General features: G+C 43.2%; 1 pseudogene; it reads left to right on the forward strand.

The window, feature by feature from the left end:
- Positions 1-6,440, forward strand: part of LOC126416902 (PHAF1 protein CG7083-like) — a 73,449-nt pseudogene extending 67,009 nt beyond the window's left edge.
- Positions 6,441-10,717: the final 4,277 nt, after the last annotated feature.

The raw sequence follows: 10,717 nt of genomic DNA on the forward strand, positions 1-10,717 counted from the left end.
CTCTACATCCTTACATTTGTCCCTGCTTAGCCATTTTGCACTTCCTGTCGATATCATTTTTGAGACGTTTGTATTCCTTTTTGCCTGCTTCATTTACTGCATTTTTATATTTTCTCCTTTCATCAATTAAATTCAATATTTCTTCTGTTACCCAAGGATTTCTACTAGCCCTCGTATTTTTACCTACTTGATCCTCTGCTGCCTTCACTACTTCATCCCTCAGAGCTACCCATTCTTCTTCTACTGTATTTCTTTCCACCATTCCTGTCAATTGTTCCCTTATGCTCTCCCTGAAACACTGTAGAACCTCTGGTTTAGTAAGTTTATCCAGGTCCCAGCTCCTTAAATTCCCACCTTTTTGCAGTTTCTTCAGTTTAAATCTACAGTTCAAAACCAATAGATTGTGGTCAGAGTCCACATCTGCCCCTGGAAATGTCTTACAATCAAAATCCTGGTTCAAATAAAGAGTATTTACAAAAAAACACATATTATCGTCACTTTCTCATCACATATCGTATATGTCGTTCACCTGCTGTGAGCTGATCCACATATGGATTAAACAGTTTCTGTAAATACTTGGTACCCATCAACACTTCGGTGAGAGGAAATTGTTGCCAAGTGGACAGCAAACACAGTACCAAACATCGATCATGAGAGTATGCATCGGCACTTCAGAGTACTTATGGGGATATTCTGATGCACAATTCCGCATGTTCTGTGGGTTCACATACTCTGACAAGGTGAACCGGGCCTCACCTGAAAAAATGGAAATCTGCGGACCCAGAAGTCAGGTTTCCACTTCAGTTACAAACCACCAGCAGATATCAACACCCGAAAGTTTGTCTGGACGCTTTAAGGCATTTCGTTGGACATTGTTTCAGATTTCTTAGTTTTCCTAGTGTTAAGCTTCCTTTCGGATAGTTATGTTTCTTATTCGCTACAGAGCCCGATTCATGCCATTTTGCCACTAAGGTATGCACTAAGAATTGTAATGGATCTTCGTCCAAAACACTTCCACTCTTGTGCAAACAGTCCCGCACACATTTTCCACGAATTTTGCTTCCCTTAACGCTCAACAGCGGACACACGCAGTTTTACTATGAGCGCCATTTTGTTTTGTGTTCAGTTGGTCAATAAACCCGTCTGTTCGTCTCACTCACTCAAAGGTGATGACGCGCGAAATACCGAGTAGTTGTAATTAAAGTGCAGCTATTCACAGAGGTCAAAAGTGCGCTGTAATTATAGTATGGCTATGCAACTTGGTATATATGCTAATGCGTTAATGGGGAACCGATTTACTCTAAAAAAAATTTACTGCCAATTATGTCCACCAGGTGGAAATCTGGCGCTGTAAATGCAAGAAAGGCGTATAGAAATGTTTCCATATGTAACGGATTAGGAACTGAACGTCTGCATAAAAAGTCAAACAAATGAGAAAGATATTATGCTGCTTTTACTACTAACTGCCGTTTACACAATTTGTTGAATATGAGCACCGGAGACGTCGATAGATGCTGCATCCGCAAAAGACTTGATGAAAACATCTTTGCAGCAGTTCTAGTGGAATCTGAGTAACGCCTCCTGTGTAATGGCCTTTAGACCCGGTAGAGACCTAAAGTGTCCCTGATAAACCTGTCTTTCCAGATATCTCCCCAACCAAAAGGCACATGTCAGGTGATCTGGTGATAACACGTTCGTTGAAGATATCGTGAAACAGATCTTTCACTGGGCGAGCGACGTCAAGTATTTCCCCATCTTGCATGAAGGCGATGGTTTCCACACAGTTGGCTCTTCCAATGCAGGCATCGCATGCCGTACAAGGAGGTCTCGTTAATGCGCAGAAGTCACGGTGTACCTGACACGCATCTGGATGTATACTCTTTAAAGAAGAACGGGCTGAGATTAATGGCTCTTTCGAATCCACACCGCAGTCATATGCAGCGAGTGCGATGGTTCTTCGTTCACAGTATTCAGTTTAACAGTACACCAAATTTGGCAGTTCTGTGTAGTCAGTGCGCCTGGAGTGTGAAGTGTGCCTCGATACTTCCACAGAGTATTGCCCGGCTGCATACCATTAATTTTTATCCGTGCCAGGAGCCGAAGAGCAATTTTAGAACGTTGCTGCGAATCATGCGGCTTCAGTTTCTGCACCGTATGGATCTTGTTCGTGTACCGTTTTACGATGGTCGTTCCGAAAGTAACGCCTCCTATTTTTAATCATGGAAACTACAGGAGATACATAAATCACGTCAGCACAGCTAGACAGAGCAAGATTTCATCTAAGGACTGTCATTTTTCCACATAGCCACCAGCATTTATTATGCACTTTTGCCAACGATGAACCAGAGCCTGCATGCCGCGCTTGTGAAAATCGGAACCAGCTGAGGCCAACCACTTCCTTACAGCTTTCAGAAGAGCATCCGAGTATTGAAAATTTTCGCTAAGTAGTCCATCTTTCAGAGGCCCGAAGAGATGAAGTCTGAAGGCGCTAAATCGGGACTGTACGGTGGATGTGGTAAGACAGTCGCACCGAATTTTGCAATGAGTTGCTTGGTCGCAAAACTGGTGTGGGGCTTTGCGTTATCATGTTGCAGTCTGGCGTGCAAGCGGAATGATGCTCTCCGCAGTGGACACATATGGGAGGCGGGACACATGGAGTATTGGGATGTGATGGGCGTCCACAATCTCGACATGTGACGCTGCAAGTACAGTGGGAAGACATATGGCCGAACTTGCAGCACTTAAAGTACCGCATAGGTAAATCGCAGATAACCAAGATGTTGGTCTTCTTCTCTGCTCTTACTCCGGAAATTCGGGTTTTCAGCTTAGTCAGTGTCGTCTCGTAGCGTGTTGAATTGACAGTTTCTCCAGACTCCAGGACATCCAAAAGAACCACACCTTCGCTATCCCAGAGAACCGTGCACATCACTTTGGCTTTAGACGGCTGTGTCTTGAATTTCTTCTTTTACAGAGAATTCGCATGTGGCCATTCCATCGACTGTCTTTTGGATTCCGGCTCGTAGCGGTGACACCACGTCTCATCTTCGGTGAGGATGCTATTCAGAAAATTTTCACCTTCAGCTTCATATTGGCCCAGCAGGTCCCTACAGATTCTCATTCGATGAGTTTTTTGTTCTTCTGTAAACATCCGCGGGACCCATGTCGTACAGACTTTGCGATTACCAAGATGTTCGAATGTTGTTTCCAAGACATTACAGCCGACATTCAGCTTTGCACACAATTCTCTCGTCGTTATCCGCCGATCAACGTGGATGAGTTGATCAAGACGCTCTTCATTGCGGGGAACCACTGAGCAGTGTCGACCGGGCCGTGGCTCATGACGCACACCATTTTCACCACCTTCAAAATACCATACCCATCTCCTCGTACGAGTATTGCTCACACCTATTGTATCGTGTTCATACACCTTTAGGAAGCGTCGATGGATTTCAGTCGGCAATGAGGAATTCAATCACCCATCGCTGGTTTACACGCGCGCCCATATCAGGTCCATTTTGGAAACTCCTCTGCTGGCGCCAACTACCGCAGAACGACGGAACCAACTGCGAATGGAAGAGGAAGGTTCAAGCATTAGCACTGCACCAACGACGTCTGGCGCGGACATTCAAAGTTGACACAAAAAAATAGGAGTTTTTTACTTCCGGAATGACCCTCGCAGAATAGTCTACAAGACTTTCTATGCCGTTTACCATCGAATAGACAATTCTCGTGACACTGCTCGAGCACTACCAATATCCAGGGCACGTGCTCCATGGTCAGTCACAGCAACAGCAACCTTGTCAATAACTTCCACTGGGATAAGACGCCTTCCTCTTCCAGGCACCACACCAAGCTTACTAGTGTTTCGAAATACCATTATCAGCTCCTCCAAACCATTTATTGACATCGGGCCTCTCCTGACACCTTTCTGTCGCCAATACTCCCTTAATGCAGTACTGTAATTGCTGCCGTTCACACAAAACTGTTTCACTAACGGCGCACAGTCTCTCTTCTCGATAACTATACTGTTCACTCGCGTTAGTGACTTGTCAAATGCAAGCGTGGATGTCATAGTCATACAAACAGTTTATAGCGTCAGATTTGCAACTGCTGATCACAACTAGAACCAACGTATTTTCATGGTAAATTGGTTCCGCATTAACGCGCTATCATATCTACCAAGTTGCGCTGTCATACGGTAATTGCAGTCCTCGCTGGACCTTAGCGACTAGCTGAACTTTAATTATAACCTCGGGATACTTAGGGCAGATCATGTCTTACATTCGTATATGCAGAAATAGGACAGCAATCGATTGCCACTTCAGAATAAAATTTCCAGAATTTTCTGTGGTGCGCAGTTTTCCTATTCATTAACAAGCACCAGTTCCATATTATAAATATTTTCAGGGCTGGTTTTATTTAGCCGTTGTGAGAAGCATTAACTTTGACATTATTTCTCAGTTAATTCTTCAGATATGAGAAAAGCGAAAGAGAAGATCGCTGGTGGTGTTTTAATTACTATGTAATCTTAAGTTCGCGTTTGACTTTTAATTAACTGTGAGAGGAGACCTGCTGCTGTCTGACAGCGTTCATAAACGTTTCAGACCAGACCGGTGGAACTGCCGTTGTACACTACTTAGAGACCGCAGTTAATCTCCCATCTGACAAGTTACAACTTCCTCTGCCCCTCTGGGAAAGTAAGTCTCAGTATAATAACTCTAAGTTCTCAGAGTCCAGTGGTAATACAAAACTAAATATTTTTATTTCCCAGACAATAACGTTCCATTAGCTCAAAACTCGCGAGTTGTTATCCCTGTATGAAAATATTTTGGTTCTAGCCATTAAATCCCCAGCCACACACAACTCTGCCACTGAACAATATGAGATGTTTGAGACTTTGCCTTTCCTCAGGTTCCGAGGACGACGATACACAAAACGATGATGAACCTACCAGTTACAGGTATGCTGACGCTTACCGAGAAGCGAACACCGGCACCCAGCGGCAGCTGCCAAGTAACATCAACGCACACCGTCAAAGGTATCGATCTGCATGATACCCACTATTAACAAAGCCTACTCCTGCATGACCTGTTGCATTACTACCCGACCCAGCTATCGCAGAGGTGTTTTTTCTCTTGGTTCTTGCCTTGGCACTTTTCCCCTCTGCCCTTCAAACCACTACCCTTCGTTCAACTTTCGACCCAATCTACATCCAGATGAGCGCTTATTAATGGTTAACCTTAACCAGACGTACGCAAACATCGCAGTACCCATATCCTGCGAGACTTCACCTTAGTGAAAACTAACCCTTATGCAGAGATGGCAGTAGACCTTTTGTGTTGGCCATCTTGCCGCTGTGGGCATGGAGGGGCTCCACCTCTTTAAAATAAAAAAGAAATGAATAAATAAATAAAAATAAAAAAAACGTAACGAGCATGTTAGTAGGACAGTAGGAGATTGTTCAAAGAGTATAACTTCAGGTTCAGTAGTGTATTCTAGCATGTTTCCTAACCCAATTGGAAAACATTACGATTAAAATAACTGGTATAGGATTTGTGGCTAAATAAGCGTCTGTTGTGAATCAAAGAGAGAATGACGATCTTTATTGAAATATTTTCGTACAATTACGAGAATAGGAGATCGATCTGGATTTTACTAGTTAAATATGTCGGTTACCGGTTACGGTGTAAGTATGTTGTGTAGCAAAATCACGTATATAGTTTGACTCCTGGACCATGTCGATTAAGACAGCGGAACTTCCTACGACTTCGCAAGAAGAGGACAAGAGTCACCGGGGTGGACTGCATCCACAGTGTTGTTCAGCCGAATAAGTTTCTTCTGTGTGATCAATGATTAATTCCATGGATGTAATTGTACGACTAATGGACGCAGATTTCTTATAAACAGTAGTGTAACCGTAACTAGTATAACAATTTGGGATATCTTCACTTTAGGTAACAGATGTTTCCCTGTTACGGTACCCATAATTCTCTTCATCTCCCTAGACGTATTCGTTCTCTTTCTTCGTAGCTACTAATTTTGATACCCAGTTTTTCATTTATCAGGGATGTTGCATTTTCATTCGAATTTCTTCCGATATTTTGAACTAACATTTCAAGGGTATAGATTCAGATCTTTCTTCTAATATCACTATGTCTTAGCTCGTTTCCTTCGTCATTAAACTAAAACACAGTCTAATCTCTTCCAAGCCACCATGCTCCCATGCAACAGCGATTTTAAAATAATTCTCCATTCTTGCCTGTAACTTGGACGAATCATTTTGAATACAGCTGTCGTTTTAAGAAAATGAAATGCTGTGTAATGTGATGTCTCTTCACCCCAGTCTTTCAATAGAGAAACGTGTACTGATTAAGCGAGTATTCAGGTCTTACTTGAGATTAACACTTGAAAGTTCTTTAATGTTTCAGTTGTTCGGCTAATCAGTACTCTGGTTGGACTTTCCTCTCAGTGACGAACATTCCAACTGGTTCTACCCCCTCTTCTGCTACTGGATCTCCTCCTATTTTTGTATCTCCTAGTAGTCCGTTTGTTATTATTAATTACGCCGTAGTGCTCAAAACTGATTATCGTAGGTTCAATCTAGCTTTGAGGGGAGCATATAAATTGTACCACACAGGGTGTAATATGCTTGAACCGATCGACTCGTTACAATGGTAAGGCACTGGACTCGCATTCGGTAGGAAACGAAATGATCGTATGTTACTGATGGCCGGAAGTTCCCACTTGGAGAAGTTCGGCCGCCGAGTTGCAAGTCTTTTCAGTTGACGCCAAACTGGCTACTTGCTTCTCGATAATGAGGAAAGATGATGAGGACAACACAACACTCAGTCCCCAATAGAAAAATATTCCCGACCCAGTGTAAATCAATCCGGAGACTGCTGCATGGCAGTAAGGCGCGCTGACTTTCAGCTAAAGGGGTGGACATTCAGTAGAAGACAGGTTCAAATACCAGTCCGCAAAACTATATTTGCGTCGCCTCTGTAACAGAGGGAATATTTCCTTTGACGAAGACACCACTGATGTCCTTCCCCATACTATCCGAGCTGGTGGGTCTTGTGTAATTGTGATATCGTCAAGAGATCGCGGTGCCATGCCAAAGTCGGAAAGGCGTATCGATACCAGAGACATTAGTGTTACCTCGCTACTATCCACAACGACGTACAGGAGACGCTAATGAAGACCACGCCTCCAATATCAGCTCTGCAGTGCCCTCAGGTTGATATCAAAACAGTGACAAGGATGTAAGATCTCGCACAGTTGCAGACCTCATCTGAGCGAGTGAACATCATAGTATAAGACCGAAAAGATAGTAAAAGTTTCTGATAGACTTCATCATTTAAACGTGGAACATTGTACTGCAAGAGAACAGTTTGTTAATCTATCTATCAAGCAATGTTTTAATAGCCAATAATTATAACTTACCAAGCAATCCTGTTACAAAGGTCTGTGTCATATTTAAGTTATGTCATAAACTGAGTTAATACATTGAAGCGCCAAATAAACTGCTGTAGGCATGCGTAGTCAAATATAGAGATATGTAAACGGGCAGGATACAACGCAGCGGTCGGCAACGCCTATATAAGAGAACAAGTGTCTGACACAGTTGTTAGACCGGTTACTGCTGCTACAATGACAGTTTATCAAGATTTAAGTGAGTTTGAACGTGGTGTTATAGTCGGCGCACGAGCGATGGGACACAAAATCTCCGAGGTAGCGATGAAGTGAGGATTTTCACGTACGACCATTCCACTAGTATACCCTGAATATCAGGAATCCAGTAAAACATCAAATCTCCAACATCGCTGCTGCTGGAAAAAGATCCTGCAAAAACTGGACCAATGATGACTGAAGAGTATCGTTCAACGTGACAGAAGTGCAACCCTTCCGCAAATTGCTGCAGATTTCAGTGCGAGGCCATTAACAATTGTCAACGTACTGACCATTCAACGAAACATCATCAATATGGGCTTTCCGAGCCGAAGGCCCATCCGTGTACCCTTGATGACTGCACGGCACAAAGCTTTATGTCTTGCCAGGGCCTGTCAACACCAACATTGGGCTATTGATAACTTGAAACATGTTGCCTGGTCGGAAGAGTCTCGTTTCAAATTGTATCGAGCGGATGGACGTGTATGAGTATGAAGACAACCTCATGACTCCATAGACCCTGCAGGGGATTCTTCAAGCTGGTGGAGACTCTGTTATGGTGTGGGGCTTCAGTGGGAGTGATATGGGACACCCGATACGTCTAGATAGTCTCCGCCAAGTGACACGTATGTAAGCATCTTGTCTGATCACCTGCATCCATTCATGTCCATTCGGCATTCCGTCGGACCTGGGCAGTTCCAAAAGGGCAATGCGACACCCCAAACGTCCAGAATTGCTACAGAGTGGCTCCAGGGACACTCGTGACAGTTTAAGCATTTCCGCTGGCCACCCAACTCCCCAGATATGAATGTTATTGAGCATAAATGGGATGCCTTTGAACATGCTGTTCAGAAGAGATCTCCACCCCTCGTAGTCTTACGGATGTATGTACAGTCCTGCAGGATTCGTGGTGTCAGTTCCCTCCAGCACTAGTTCAGAAATTAATCGAGTCCATGCCAAGTCGTGTTGCGGCACTTCTGCGTGCTCGCTGGGGCCCTACACGATATTAGGCAGGTGTACCAGCTTCTTTGGCTCTTCAGTGTATTTCATGTGTTCTAGTGTGAGGAGCCTTCTTCCAGAACCTACTGTTGCGCTAGACGAAAGTATTTTCGTCTGGTCAGACACTAATGACCCTGTCGTCAACGGTACATTTCTTCCTTCTTTCTGTATGGCTTCTGATAACATTCTCATCTTCTTGTTGCAGAACGGTAAAGGCGAACATTTACACTCTCACTCGGTTACAGACATACCACATAGTGGCCCGCCGATTATAAGCGCTCGTCACAGTGAGAAGTGGGAATTTTAAGAATTGTAGGGTTGAATGTCCGGTCGCTACTCCCGCTCAAAAGCAGCTGCCAGGTTTCTTAGCGAGTCTATGGCTTCTTGGTATAGAAAACATGATAATTATTAATTACTTGGTGCATTTAAAAAGAAAAAACCTTTGTTTTTCTCGGCGTTTCCGTTATCGACATTAATATTAAATAAAGCTAAATGATTCTCTTTTATATTTTTATTTTATGTAGGTTAAACGTTGGTCAACTTAGTAATTTGAGCGCGGTACTTGTATAAATGTCGAGAGAAACAATTTCATAACGTGCAGAGGAACTACTGTTTCCAGGGTCGTAAAATGACAATGGAAACTAAAACAAATTACTTTAGGTATCAAAATAGGTGCAGTTACATAAAAATTCGTCTTCTATAGCAACCTATAAGGCAAATTAGAGGGTATAATAATGGCGCTAGCCATTACGTTGCAGTAGTTTTCGTACTTGCCATTGTTGCGACAGTAGTGAGGCAACATTTCAGGCTTCGCACTGGAATCGTAGCCGAGGGACTGTTGAACTTCAGCAGCCGTTTGGCTAAAATATCAAGAGTCACTGTTAACCAAATTCTCAACACAGTCCCACTGATGTGGCCGGGCCGGCTTTTGAATCGCGTCCTTCTGAACACAAGTCCATTGTCTTAAACAAAGCGCCAGCCCGTTCGTGTCAACGACAAAAACATTGAACGACGGTTGAGCGGTCAATAATCGGGATGTCTACAGTGTCTCATGCTAAGAAGTCATTACCGTGGCCATGACTATTTGAGTGCAACAAGCCGCTCACTAAATCAGTTGCTTCGGGATCTACACGTGGTTTTTGTTGTTGTTGTGGTCTTCGGTCCTGAGACTGGTTTGATGCAGCTCCCCATGTTACTCTATCCGGTGCAAGCCTCTTCATCTCCCAGTACTTACTGCAACCTACATCTTTCTGAATCTGCTCAGTGTATTCATCTCTTGGTCTCCCTCTACGATTTTTACCTTCCACGCTGCCCTCCAATGCTAAATTTGTGATCCCTTGATGCCTCAAAACATGTCCTACCAACCGGTCCCTTCTTTTTGTCAAGTTGTGCCACAAACTCCTCCCCAATTCTATTCAATAAATCCTCATTAGTTATGTGATCTACCCATCTAATCTTCAGCATTCTTCTGTAGCACCACATTTCGAAAGCTTCTGTTCTCTTCTTGTCCAAACTATTTATCGTCCATGTTTCACTTCCATACATGGCTCCACTCCATACAAATACTTTCAGAAACGACTTCCTGACACTTAAATCTATACTCGATGTTAACAAATTTCTCTTCTTCAGAAACGCTTTCCTTGCCATTCCCAGTCAACATTTTATATCCTCTCTACTTCGACCATCATCAGTTATTTTACTCCCTAAATAGCAAAACTACTTTAAGTGTCTCATTTCCTAATCTAATTCCCTCAGCATCATCCGATTTAATTTGACTACATTCCATTATCCTCGTTTTGCTTTAGTTGATGTTCATCTTATATCCTCCTTTAAAGACACTGTCCATTCCGTTCAACTGCTCTTCCAAGTCCTTTGCTGTCTCTGACAGAATTACAATGTCATCGGCGAATCTCAAAGTTTTTATTTCTTCTGCATGAATTTTAATACCTACTCCGAATTTTTCTTTTGTTTCCTTTACTGCTTGCTCAATATACAGATTGAATAACATCGGGGATAGGCTACAACCCTGTCTTTCTCCCTTCCCAACCAC

Source organism: Schistocerca serialis, chromosome 8, assembly GCF_023864345.2.
Source record: "Schistocerca serialis cubense isolate TAMUIC-IGC-003099 chromosome 8, iqSchSeri2.2, whole genome shotgun sequence".
NCBI classification, from domain to species: Eukaryota; Metazoa; Arthropoda; class Insecta; order Orthoptera; family Acrididae; genus Schistocerca; species Schistocerca serialis.